Source organism: Eurosta solidaginis, chromosome 1 (assembly GCF_040869045.1).
Source record: "Eurosta solidaginis isolate ZX-2024a chromosome 1, ASM4086904v1, whole genome shotgun sequence".
In the NCBI taxonomy this organism is placed as follows: Eukaryota; Metazoa; Arthropoda; class Insecta; order Diptera; family Tephritidae; genus Eurosta; species Eurosta solidaginis.
This window is the reverse complement of record NC_090319.1, coordinates 181,959,494-181,969,779: the sequence shown is the minus strand read 5'-3', so window position 1 is coordinate 181,969,779 and position 10,286 is coordinate 181,959,494. Positions and strand designations below refer to the sequence as shown.

The 10,286-nt window shown below is 41.2% G+C and overlaps 1 pseudogene; it reads right to left on the bottom strand.

Moving 5' to 3' along the window:
* Nucleotides 1–388: 388 nt before the first annotated feature.
* On the bottom strand, nt 389–1,156 carry LOC137239006 (microspherule protein 1 pseudogene; annotated as a pseudogene).
* Nucleotides 1,157–10,286: the final 9,130 nt, after the last annotated feature.

The window sequence follows — 10,286 nt, the reverse complement described above, 5'->3', positions numbered from 1 at the left end:
TATTATACGTTCGTTAAATAAAGAGATAGAAGTGGACACCTACAGTGACAATCTTGATGAGTGCAGATGAAAATTTTTGTTCAAATACCTCTAATGCTTCGGGCAGTGCAGAAAGCCGTTCAAGGACTGTAACAGCGAGCCATACAACTAAACCAAAAGTATTAAATGCTTCTACGGTATGACTCAAAAATTCTCAATTTAAAACGAAAACATTGTACCAGATTCAACACTGTTAAATTCCACTGAATAAAATGATTTAATTATGATTTTTTAATTTAAGCCTTAAAAGTACGTCCCTCACTTTGTATTAGATGTATAGAAATTTCCGTGCGTTTCTGCAGACTTTTTATAATTTATAATAAAAGTCATACAATTTTTACGGCAACTCCTAGTTTAAAGCTGCGGTCGTCTTCGCGCTTCCATGTCGGATAGCATTTATTAGTTCATCGTTTACCAGAAAAACGAATCGTAAACTGCAAATCTCAACAACACAATTGTTGGCGAGTCGAGTCTTATTCCCACTTAGCAAAGGTGCACCACCAATGAATAAGTGATAGGTCTACATCGACATGAGAATCTTCAACATAACGGCCAAAGGTTATTTCTTTGGATCGCATTAAGTAACGAACTAGCCGACCACGAAGTACAGCTAGCGTTTGACCATCGAATTCGGGTGGCGAGACACCTGTCACTGAATCAACTAAGACATTCCACCGACTTAACTCGTTCTCTAAAATACGAATTTCACGCTTATTTTGACGATCAGTTAAAGCAAGTTCGATCTCCAATGCCTCATCACGTTGATCATTAAGTTCTGCATCGAGTATAAGATCTTCAGCACCAGAAAAACTTTATGGTTGATCACTCATATGAAGTGGCTTAACAACTTGATCTGTCAATAATTGATATTGCTTCATCATTTGCCAATGATTTTGTAAAGATTTGGCTGTACGTGCAACATAAAATACAGAGGCATTTTTGTTCAGTAACTCTTGGAACTGTTCAGTTTAGGGCTATCAGAACTTTTAAAAGTTCCTAAAAGTCCTTCTTCTTGAACACTAAAAAGAGCTTTGCTTTGAACCGATTCTACCAACTCTGGATGTAGATTTCGCATGGCAGCTACAGCAATACGTGATATTGCCGGTTCGTACAACAGAGAAAACCGTAATTCGCAATTGGTACTCTAAGGATACGTGCAAAATCATCTAAAAAAACATGGCCTGGCTACAACTATAGAAGGACAACGTCTTTACTGAATATGTTTAGCAAATTAACATTCAAGATCAAATCCATCTTGAAATGGTACTGGCCATCTGGCACAGAATGGGAATACTTATTAAAGACAGGTGCAGTGTGGAAGGCTGCAAGGAGAAACCTACCATTTCGTGTGCGAGTGTCCACCTCGGGGTACATGAGGTTCTGAACTCTCAGCAGTTTTGTGGTGCCTGCCCTAGAGGCCGTGTCAAAATGCTCCATGGAACCTATCAGAAAGTTTATTTATGGAAATAAATGGTTTGAGTAAACACGTAGGGTACATTAGGCAATTGGTTCCTCGAGAATGTACATCGAAATGGCGCCTAGAGCGCTGCTTGCGTCCGATCTCCTTAGCCGTGCAGCATAGTAGTAACCAACCAAAGGAATATTTGGTTCACGGACTCTACTTCGAGGATTCCTTATGGTATTTTCGCCACTAAACGGGTTAATGCATAGGTATAGCGCGTTTCTAAATTCCTCTCCTCTAAAGGAGTAGTTGGAGTTTTTAAATTACAGTGCTATTCCACCACCGCTTAAATATCGCAATCATACCAAAAATAAGCCTGTATGTAAATTTAAATAAATATCAACAATCGTCACAATTAATTAGGCAGCCATTGGCCTTCGCACGCCAATCACAACATTTCCGCTAAATTAATTTAAACACTTTTGCTGGACAGGTGTATTGTAAAGAAGAAATGGCAAGTGAAATTTTGGAAGGTTTTATTTTCGTTAATTTTATGGAAACTACTTTTAAATAATATTGTGCTTAAAGATAAAAGATCCAAGTTATATTTTTTGTCTTATGTAGTGGTTTAAGTAGTGTTAATTTAACCTTAAGCACTTTGCGGAGAATTCTTGTTGCACAGAAAGTGCTTACCTACATATATATATAAATATGTGCGTATTGTTGTGCTTTAATGTTTTATTTAAACTTGGATGGAAGTATCGCTATGCGCCACACCCTCACGCAACAGGAAATACCTCAAGCCCTCTATTGTGTAAAGTTTAGCTGCCTCAACCGGATGGCCAGAATCAAGCAATAAACCTGCGCCCGTGTGTGTGTCCAAACGTAGCTGTGATTCTGTTAAGAAAGTTTCATCTGAAACACAATACCAACCACTATATGCAGCAGAGTAAATGTGGCCGCGCGATTTTAAAGTGTGCAAAAAATGCGCTACAGCCGTCTTGTGGCGCTCTTCGTTAGTACGGATAAAATATGTGTTTGCTATCCTCGCTTCGGCGAATACATGACGAAATAGCGCAGATGTATACTCGCAATATTGTGCAACGGGCACGTTTTGAGCTGCTGCTTGTTGAATTTTTGTACCATGTTCATCAGTGGCATTAATTGTCCTTAATTGATATGACTGCTCATTGAAATATTATACCCTGAAAATGCAAAAGAGAAAAAAATGATCAATGAATAAGAAATAAGGTTAGAATTAGCAAATTTTACTAAACGAACAGTAACTATACTCACCGCATGTCGTAAATCAATGACATTTTTTTTTTTCCTTTTTTTTCCATTCAGGAAATGGAAAAGCGTAGCAGATGTCAAAATCTCTACATTTAATGTCTGACTGTCAATGATTATTGCAATACAAACGTTAGGCCTCATGCGCAAGCATCTCGCGCACTACACGTCATGCACTACATGCGCACTACACGTCACGCACTACATGCGCACTACACGTCACGCACTACATGCGCACTACACGTCACGCAGTACATGCCGCACTAAATATCGCGCACAACACGCCGCACATGTCGCGTATTACATATCTCGATCAATCATTCAGATTTGAAATACGTAATTCCACGAATCTCAATATTATCGACAATACACATCAAAAAAACAATGTTGAGTGGTGGAAGTGCAACTCTGTAATACATTTTCAGCCAGGTTTCGAACCGTTCCGTGTGGTGGCAGGCCACTTGTTGTGAAAGCAAAGTTCACCACAAATCAAAAGTAAATTTTAACACTACTTCGGTGACATCTACCGACATAAATCAAATTATAAAATGTACTAAAGGCGCTAAAGCAACAGCCACATCGCATAAGTATTTACTTATGGCCTTTAATTTTTTATTTCAATCAAAATTTATTTCAATAAAATTTTTTTTTTCTTCTGCGAAAATATATTAGAGATAATTTTTTTGTTTACGCCACCCAAACAACATTCCGCCAACCTCAATTTGGGCATGATCAATGATACCAATATTCTTTCAGATCATGACCCGTTACCAAACCTTATTGGCCAAGGCAGAGGGAGGCGCAAAGCGTTTCGACGTCGCGTGCCAGCTCTGCGGCAGGGACCATAGTCTCCGACTCTGTGCCGAATACAGGAAAAAATCCCCGGAGGAGAGGTTGCGGGCCGTGCTGCTGCACAAATACTGTCCGAATTGTCTGTCGCCCTTTCATCGCGTGGACAAGTGCAATAGCAAATATCGCTGCAAACGGTGCCAGCAGAAGCACCACACCACGCTCCATCTAGATGAGCGTCTTTCTGAACGCGATGATGCAACAACCATTGGCGACGACAGCCCGTCCGATGACACGTTGTCAATCCACCTAATGGGGCCGACAAAGTCCTGGGCTCAGCAGGTGGAAGAAGAAGAAATGGAGGAGGAGAGAGCAAAGGCGGAGGAAGAAAAAGGCAAAACAGAGACAACAAGACCGTCAACGGTCAACAATGGCATGCGCAGTTTCCGGCCGCTGTTACAGCATGAGAGAACCGCGGCGAAAGCAAATAAACGTCGAAATGACCGAGACAACTGGCGGCACCGCGACGTCGGACTCCAAGGAGGCCCGACCGAGTCATCCAAACGCGGAAGACAGCAGCGGCGAAAGAAATCAACGCCATACACTTCTGACGCCCTAGATAAAAAGGCACTATCGCGTGGTACACCGGAAGGCTTCCGAACCGGCCGGCTACTCCCAGCCACTCCAGCGCCCATCATGCGGTCTTTCGTGCCCATTGCGCCGACGGCCATCGTACGCGTCGAATCGCGTGGGCACCTACATCTGGTTCGTGCCATCATTGATCCCTGCGCCGCCAGCACCATCGTCGATGCAGAGCTGGTACGCGATTTGCAGTTAGAGCGCCAAGGACCAGGGCAATGCACACTCATTCTGCGCGGCAAGTTCGGGTCAACGACTCATGTCACTACCCAAGCCGCCGTGGTCAACGGCCACTATCGGTTGAGTCCGCCATCCAATGTGGATCCAAAGGTTGCCGTTCCGTTCGAATTTATGCGGCTTGCAGATCCGCAGTTCTACCGCTCATCGCCAGTTCGTCTTACACTCGGCGCTGACCTATACGCCGAACTGATGGTGAGCGGAACGCCAGCAACAACAGTTGGCGGTCTCCTGACCCAACCAACCGTATTCGGGCTGGTAGTCTCAGGAGCCTGCCAAAAATAGGAGTTGTTTCATAAAAATAAGTAATTACAGCACGGAATTTAAAACGACGTACGTGTATTTAATAACATCTTTTCTTTTTCTTCTCAGGACAACGAGACACGAAGTCCATCGTGCGACGTGCAGTGCTTGCAGTCCGCATCTGCACATCGACATAACGGCTTACTGGACGTGCGATCGCGTGTCATTCCTTTTTTTCCTTTTCATTTTTTTTTTCTTTGTTGCTTACGGCAAGGGGGCCGGTATGTTTAGGCCACAGGCCTAAATATATCTCACCCCCCCCCCCCCCCCCCTCGTAACATAACTTTCTTTGTTTTATTTTCTTCGTTACTACCACCCGCATATTCTTGTTATATACACACATGCATGTGTGAGTGGTAGTACGTATGTGTCTTAGACGTTTACCGCTGTGAGCCCGTGGTACAGCAACTTTGTTGCCGCGAAACCCAACGAAGTGGCTGTATCGTGGGTTCATCGGCTCATGTGGAAAAGAGTCTCGTGCTCTTTTGATCCAGCCGCCAGCAAAGGAACACGTAATCGCCCGTTCACGTAAGTGGTCAAATTCATAAAATAATTTCCGAAAATATCTTTAACATTTTCATTTTCACAACATCTGTTAATAAATTTCCTTAACACTTGTTGTATTTATACATATTGAATAAAAAACACTGTGAATTCCCTTGTATTAATACGAAACCTTTTTTGGTGTTTTTATTTTCTTCCTTTTCTTTCGCCTGAACCTAATCTTTAACCAATACGTGGGTGCGCGCCGTTGCCACCACGCATTTGTTCAACACACAATGCGGTAAACGCGCCTATTGCGAGGGCTTGTGCGGATCTCAATTTGTTTTTCAGTTCTTCAGAAGTTGACTGCACTTCTTTGTATGAAACCCTAATTAGTCATTTAAGATCTTTCTACTCTTAATATTATGCTAGTCTGTAAAAATTTGTAAATTTAAAGACTCAAATAAAAATAAAAATTAAAAATAAAAAGGGGCTTTCCAGCCATGCTAGAACTATTTCCGAGTCAGACCACAGTGTTAATTTTGTAATAGAGGTTGAGGTTTGACTGGACGACAGCGACTAGACGTGCCAAAAGAAGGGCCGCGCATAGTTCTATCCTTGGCAGGCTGGAAGTGCGAAGGGGTGCAACTTTAGCCTTGGAAACCAAAAGATGAGAGGAGGTACTGGTATCGTGAGTGTTCCTAACATATATATTGGTGCAGTATGCCTTTTCCGATGCGTCACAGAATCCATGCAGTTCTACATGCTGGTTGGGGTTATAGTTGATCCATTGGGCTATCTTTATGTTCGAGATACCGTACAAATTTTTTGTGAATTGAGTCCACTTTATGAGACGGATGGGTTTAACTTCTTCGTCCCAGTCGGTTCAGTCTATCCAGAACTCTTGGAGGAGAATCTTTGCCTGAATCATTATCGGCGTAAGCCACCCTGCGGGGTCAAAAAGTTTAGCGACAGAGGAGAGGATCTGACGCTTTGTCCTAGCAGACGACAGGGGTATAGAGTCGACTGTATAAGAGAAGGTGTTGGTGAGGGTGTTCCATTGAATACCGAGAGTTTTGGCATTACTCGTTTTCTCAAATTCTAGGAGATTTATGTGGAACAAGTCCTTTTTCTCGATATCCCTCAGAATACTAGAGTGGTTGGCCATTATTTCCGTAATGGGAATCCTACTGAACCGAGCGCTTGGATGACTTGGGAGAGAGACTGTTCAGCCGAGAGAATATCATGGCTGCCAGAGGGAATGTCGTCTGCATACGTTTCTTTGGTGAAGACAGGGACAGCTTTGGGGAAAGTTTCTTCTACATCTATGGCCAGTTGGTGAATGGTACGTATGGAACGGTAGGGTGCACAGTTCACACCAAATGTAACTGTTTTCAGACGATAATCTTTTATGGGGTCGCTCAGAAACGAGCGAAAGACGATCCTCTGACTGGCTGACGGCCGAGGGTCGTGAATTTGATAATGGGATCGCGTCAGGGAAGCTAGGTTTAAAGGCGGCCTGACCACATAACGTCCATTATCCGCGCGCGTAGTTGTGCCTGTGTAATAATTTTCACAAAACTCATCTTCAGGAGTTTTGTCATTGAAGCTGGGTATTTCTTTAATTCCCAAAACTTCCGTAGTAGGCAGCTTAGCTCGTTATTAATTACCTCTGATACTTGTATGGAGTAGGAGTATACTTCCACGTTCGCCTTGCATCTGACGATCCATCCAAATATCGTGTTTTGAGTAAACCGGTGGGGTGAGAGCTTTTCGACGCCTTCCTTAATTATTTGGGGGATTATTATAGAACCAGGTCTATTTGGGATGGAGAGTGCAAATTCGAATCCGCAAGGTTAACGTGTGCCCATTTCGTTTGGAGTTCGTTGGTAAGTTGGAAGTTGGGGAGCATTTTCATTAGCTGAGGTAATACTATTGCTTCCGCATTTATTTTTGTCTGCATATCGGCGGAAACTAGGGTCAGGGAACACAGTTTAATTGAGGTTTGAACTGCCTTCCCTCCCATGCCGGATATTTCAATTTTAGAGGGTTTATAAGGGATTCTGATCCTGTCTTTGGCTCTTGTTGAAATAAAGCTTCTTTCAGATCCCTGATCTACGAGAGCTCTAAATTTGAAAATCTCCCTTCTATGTTCTACCGGGACGATACCCGTGGGCAAAATTATTTTGCAATCGGTTTCTGCGCAGAACGATTGGACATGACTTATCTGCGAGCAGGAAGGTCCTTCATCCAAAAGATCTGCTTAATGTGGGGTTTTACCGGATGAGTTAATGGGGTTTGTCGTTGTGGTTTGGGAGGTTGTCTTTTGCGCTCGGGAGGGTTGTCTCTTCGGCGTGGATGAAGTGTCTTCATAAAGCACTGAGTTGTGCCGATCTCGACATTGATTGCAGGTTTGAGTGCTAGGATAATCTTTCAACATGTGTGACTGGGAGAGGCAATTGTTATACGATATGGATATCAAATTAAAGGTATTAATGAGGGTTTTAAAAGCGAGTGGCCCTTAGATGTATATGTGAAGGCGTTCTCGCGATATCGACCAAAATGTGGACCAGGTGATCCAGAAAATCATCTGTCGGGTACTGCTAATTTATTTATATATGCAATACCACTAACAGTATTCCTGCCAAGATTCCAAGGGCTGTTGATTTCGCCTTGTAGAACTTTTTCATTTTCTTCTACTTAATATGGTAGGTGTCACACCCATTTTACAAAGTTTTTTCCAAAGTTATATTTTGCGTCAATAAACCAATCCAGTTACCATGTTTCATCACTTTTTTCGTATTTGGTATAGAATTATGGCATTTTTTTCATTTTCGTAATTTTCGATATCGATAAAGTGGGCGTGGTTATGGTCAGATTTCGCCCATTTTTTATACCAAGAAAAAGTGAGCTCAGGTAAGTACGTGGGCTAAGTTTAGTAAAGATATATCGGATTTTGCTCAAGTTATTGTGTTAATGGCCGAGCGGAAGGACAGACGGTGGACTGTGTATAAAAAACTGGGCGTGGCTTCCACCGATTTCGCCCATTTTCACAGAGAACAGTTACCATCATAGAATCTATGCTCCTACCAAATTTGAGAAGGATTGGTAAATTTTTGTTCGACTTATGGCAATAAAAGTATTCTAGACAAACTAAATGAAAATGGGCGGAGCCACGCCCATTTTGAAATTTTCTTTTATTTTTGTATTTTGTTGCATCATATCATTACTGGAGTTGAATTTTGACTTAATTTACTTATATACAGTAAAGATATTAAATTTTTGTTAAAATTTGAATTAAAAAATTTTTTTTTTAAAAAGTGGGCGTGTTCTTCATCCAATTTTGCTAATTTTTATTTAGCACATATAGAGTAATAGTAGTAACGTTCCTGCCAAATTTCATCATGATATCTCAACGACTGCCAAATTACAGCTTGCAAAACTTTTAAATTACCTTCTTGTAAAAGTGGGCGGTGCCACGCCCATTGTCCAAAATCTTACTAATTTTCTATTCTGCGTCATAACGTCAACCCATCTACCAAGTTTCGTCGCTTTATCTGTCTTTTGTAATGAGTTATCGCACTTTTTCGGTTTTTCGAAATTTTCGATATCGAAAAAGTGGGCGTGGTTATAGTCCGATATCGTTCATTTTAAATAGCGATCTGAGATGAGTGCTCAGGAACCTACATACCAAATTTCATCAAGATACCTCAAAATTTACTCAAGTTATCGTGTTAACGGACGGACGGACGGACGGACGGACATGGCTCAATCAAATTTTTTTTCGATCCTGATTATTTTGATATATGGAAGTCTATATCTATCTCGATTCCTTTATATATGTACAACCAACCGTTATCCAATCAAACTTAATATACTCTGTGAGCTCTGCTCAACTGAGTATAAAAATAGGTAGGTACTTTGTGTGAGGATGCAAAGTTTCAGGTTTTTTGTGGTCTGCGTGTAAAAACTATGACTACGAATCACGTATTTCAACAATATATGACGTAAACGTAACTATTTGATGAAATGTTATGAATTTTGAAGCTTCTAGCCGTAAAAAAGGGGCAAAAAAAATACAGTTTATATGGGGTCTATAATATATGTACCACCGATGTCTATGATTTTTTCAGACAACAATATATGCTATATACGTAAGCATTTGGTGAAACTTGAAGCTTCTAGCTGTTAAAACGGGGAATAAATTGCGCAAAGTTTCTTATCTGAACAATCGGTTGTATGAGATATATACTATATATACCACCGATCTCAATGATTTTTTCAGACAACAATATATACTATACACGTAAACATTTGGTGAAATTTGAAGCTTCTAGCTGTTAAAATGGGGAAGAAATTGCGCAAAGTTTCTTATCATAACAATCGGTTGTATGAGATTATATACACCACCGGTCTCTATGATTTTTTCAGACAACAATATATTCTATACACGTAAACATTTGGTAAAATTTGAACATATCTAAACGATTTTTAAGATAAATATAAAATAAACAAGTAAGGAAGGCTAAGTTCGGGTGTAACCGAACATAACATACTCAGTTGAGAGCTATGGAGACAAAATAAGGAAAATCAATCTGGGGTAACCCTGGAATGTGGTTGTATAACATGTGTATCAAATGAAAGGTATTAAAGAGTATTTTAAGAGAGAGTAGGCCATAGTTCTATGGATGAACGCCATTTAGGGATATCGCCATAAAGGTAGACCAGGGCTGACTCTAGAATTTGTTTGTACGATATGGGTATCAAATGAAAGGTGTTACTGAGCATTTTAAGAGGGAGTGGGCCTTAGGTCTATCGGTGGACGCCTTTTCGAGATGTCCCCATTAAGGTGGACCAGGGGTGATTCTATAATGTGTTTGTACGATATGGGTATCAAATGAAAGCTGTTAATGAGTATTTTGAAAAGGAGTGATCCTTAGTTCCATAGGTGGACGCCGTTTCAAGATATCGCCATAAAGGTGGACCAGGGGTGTCTCTAGAATGTGTTTGTACGATATGGGAATCAAATGAAAGGTGTTACTGAGCATTTTAAGAGGGAGTGGGCATTAGGTCTATAGGTGGACGCCTTTTCGAGATATCGCCA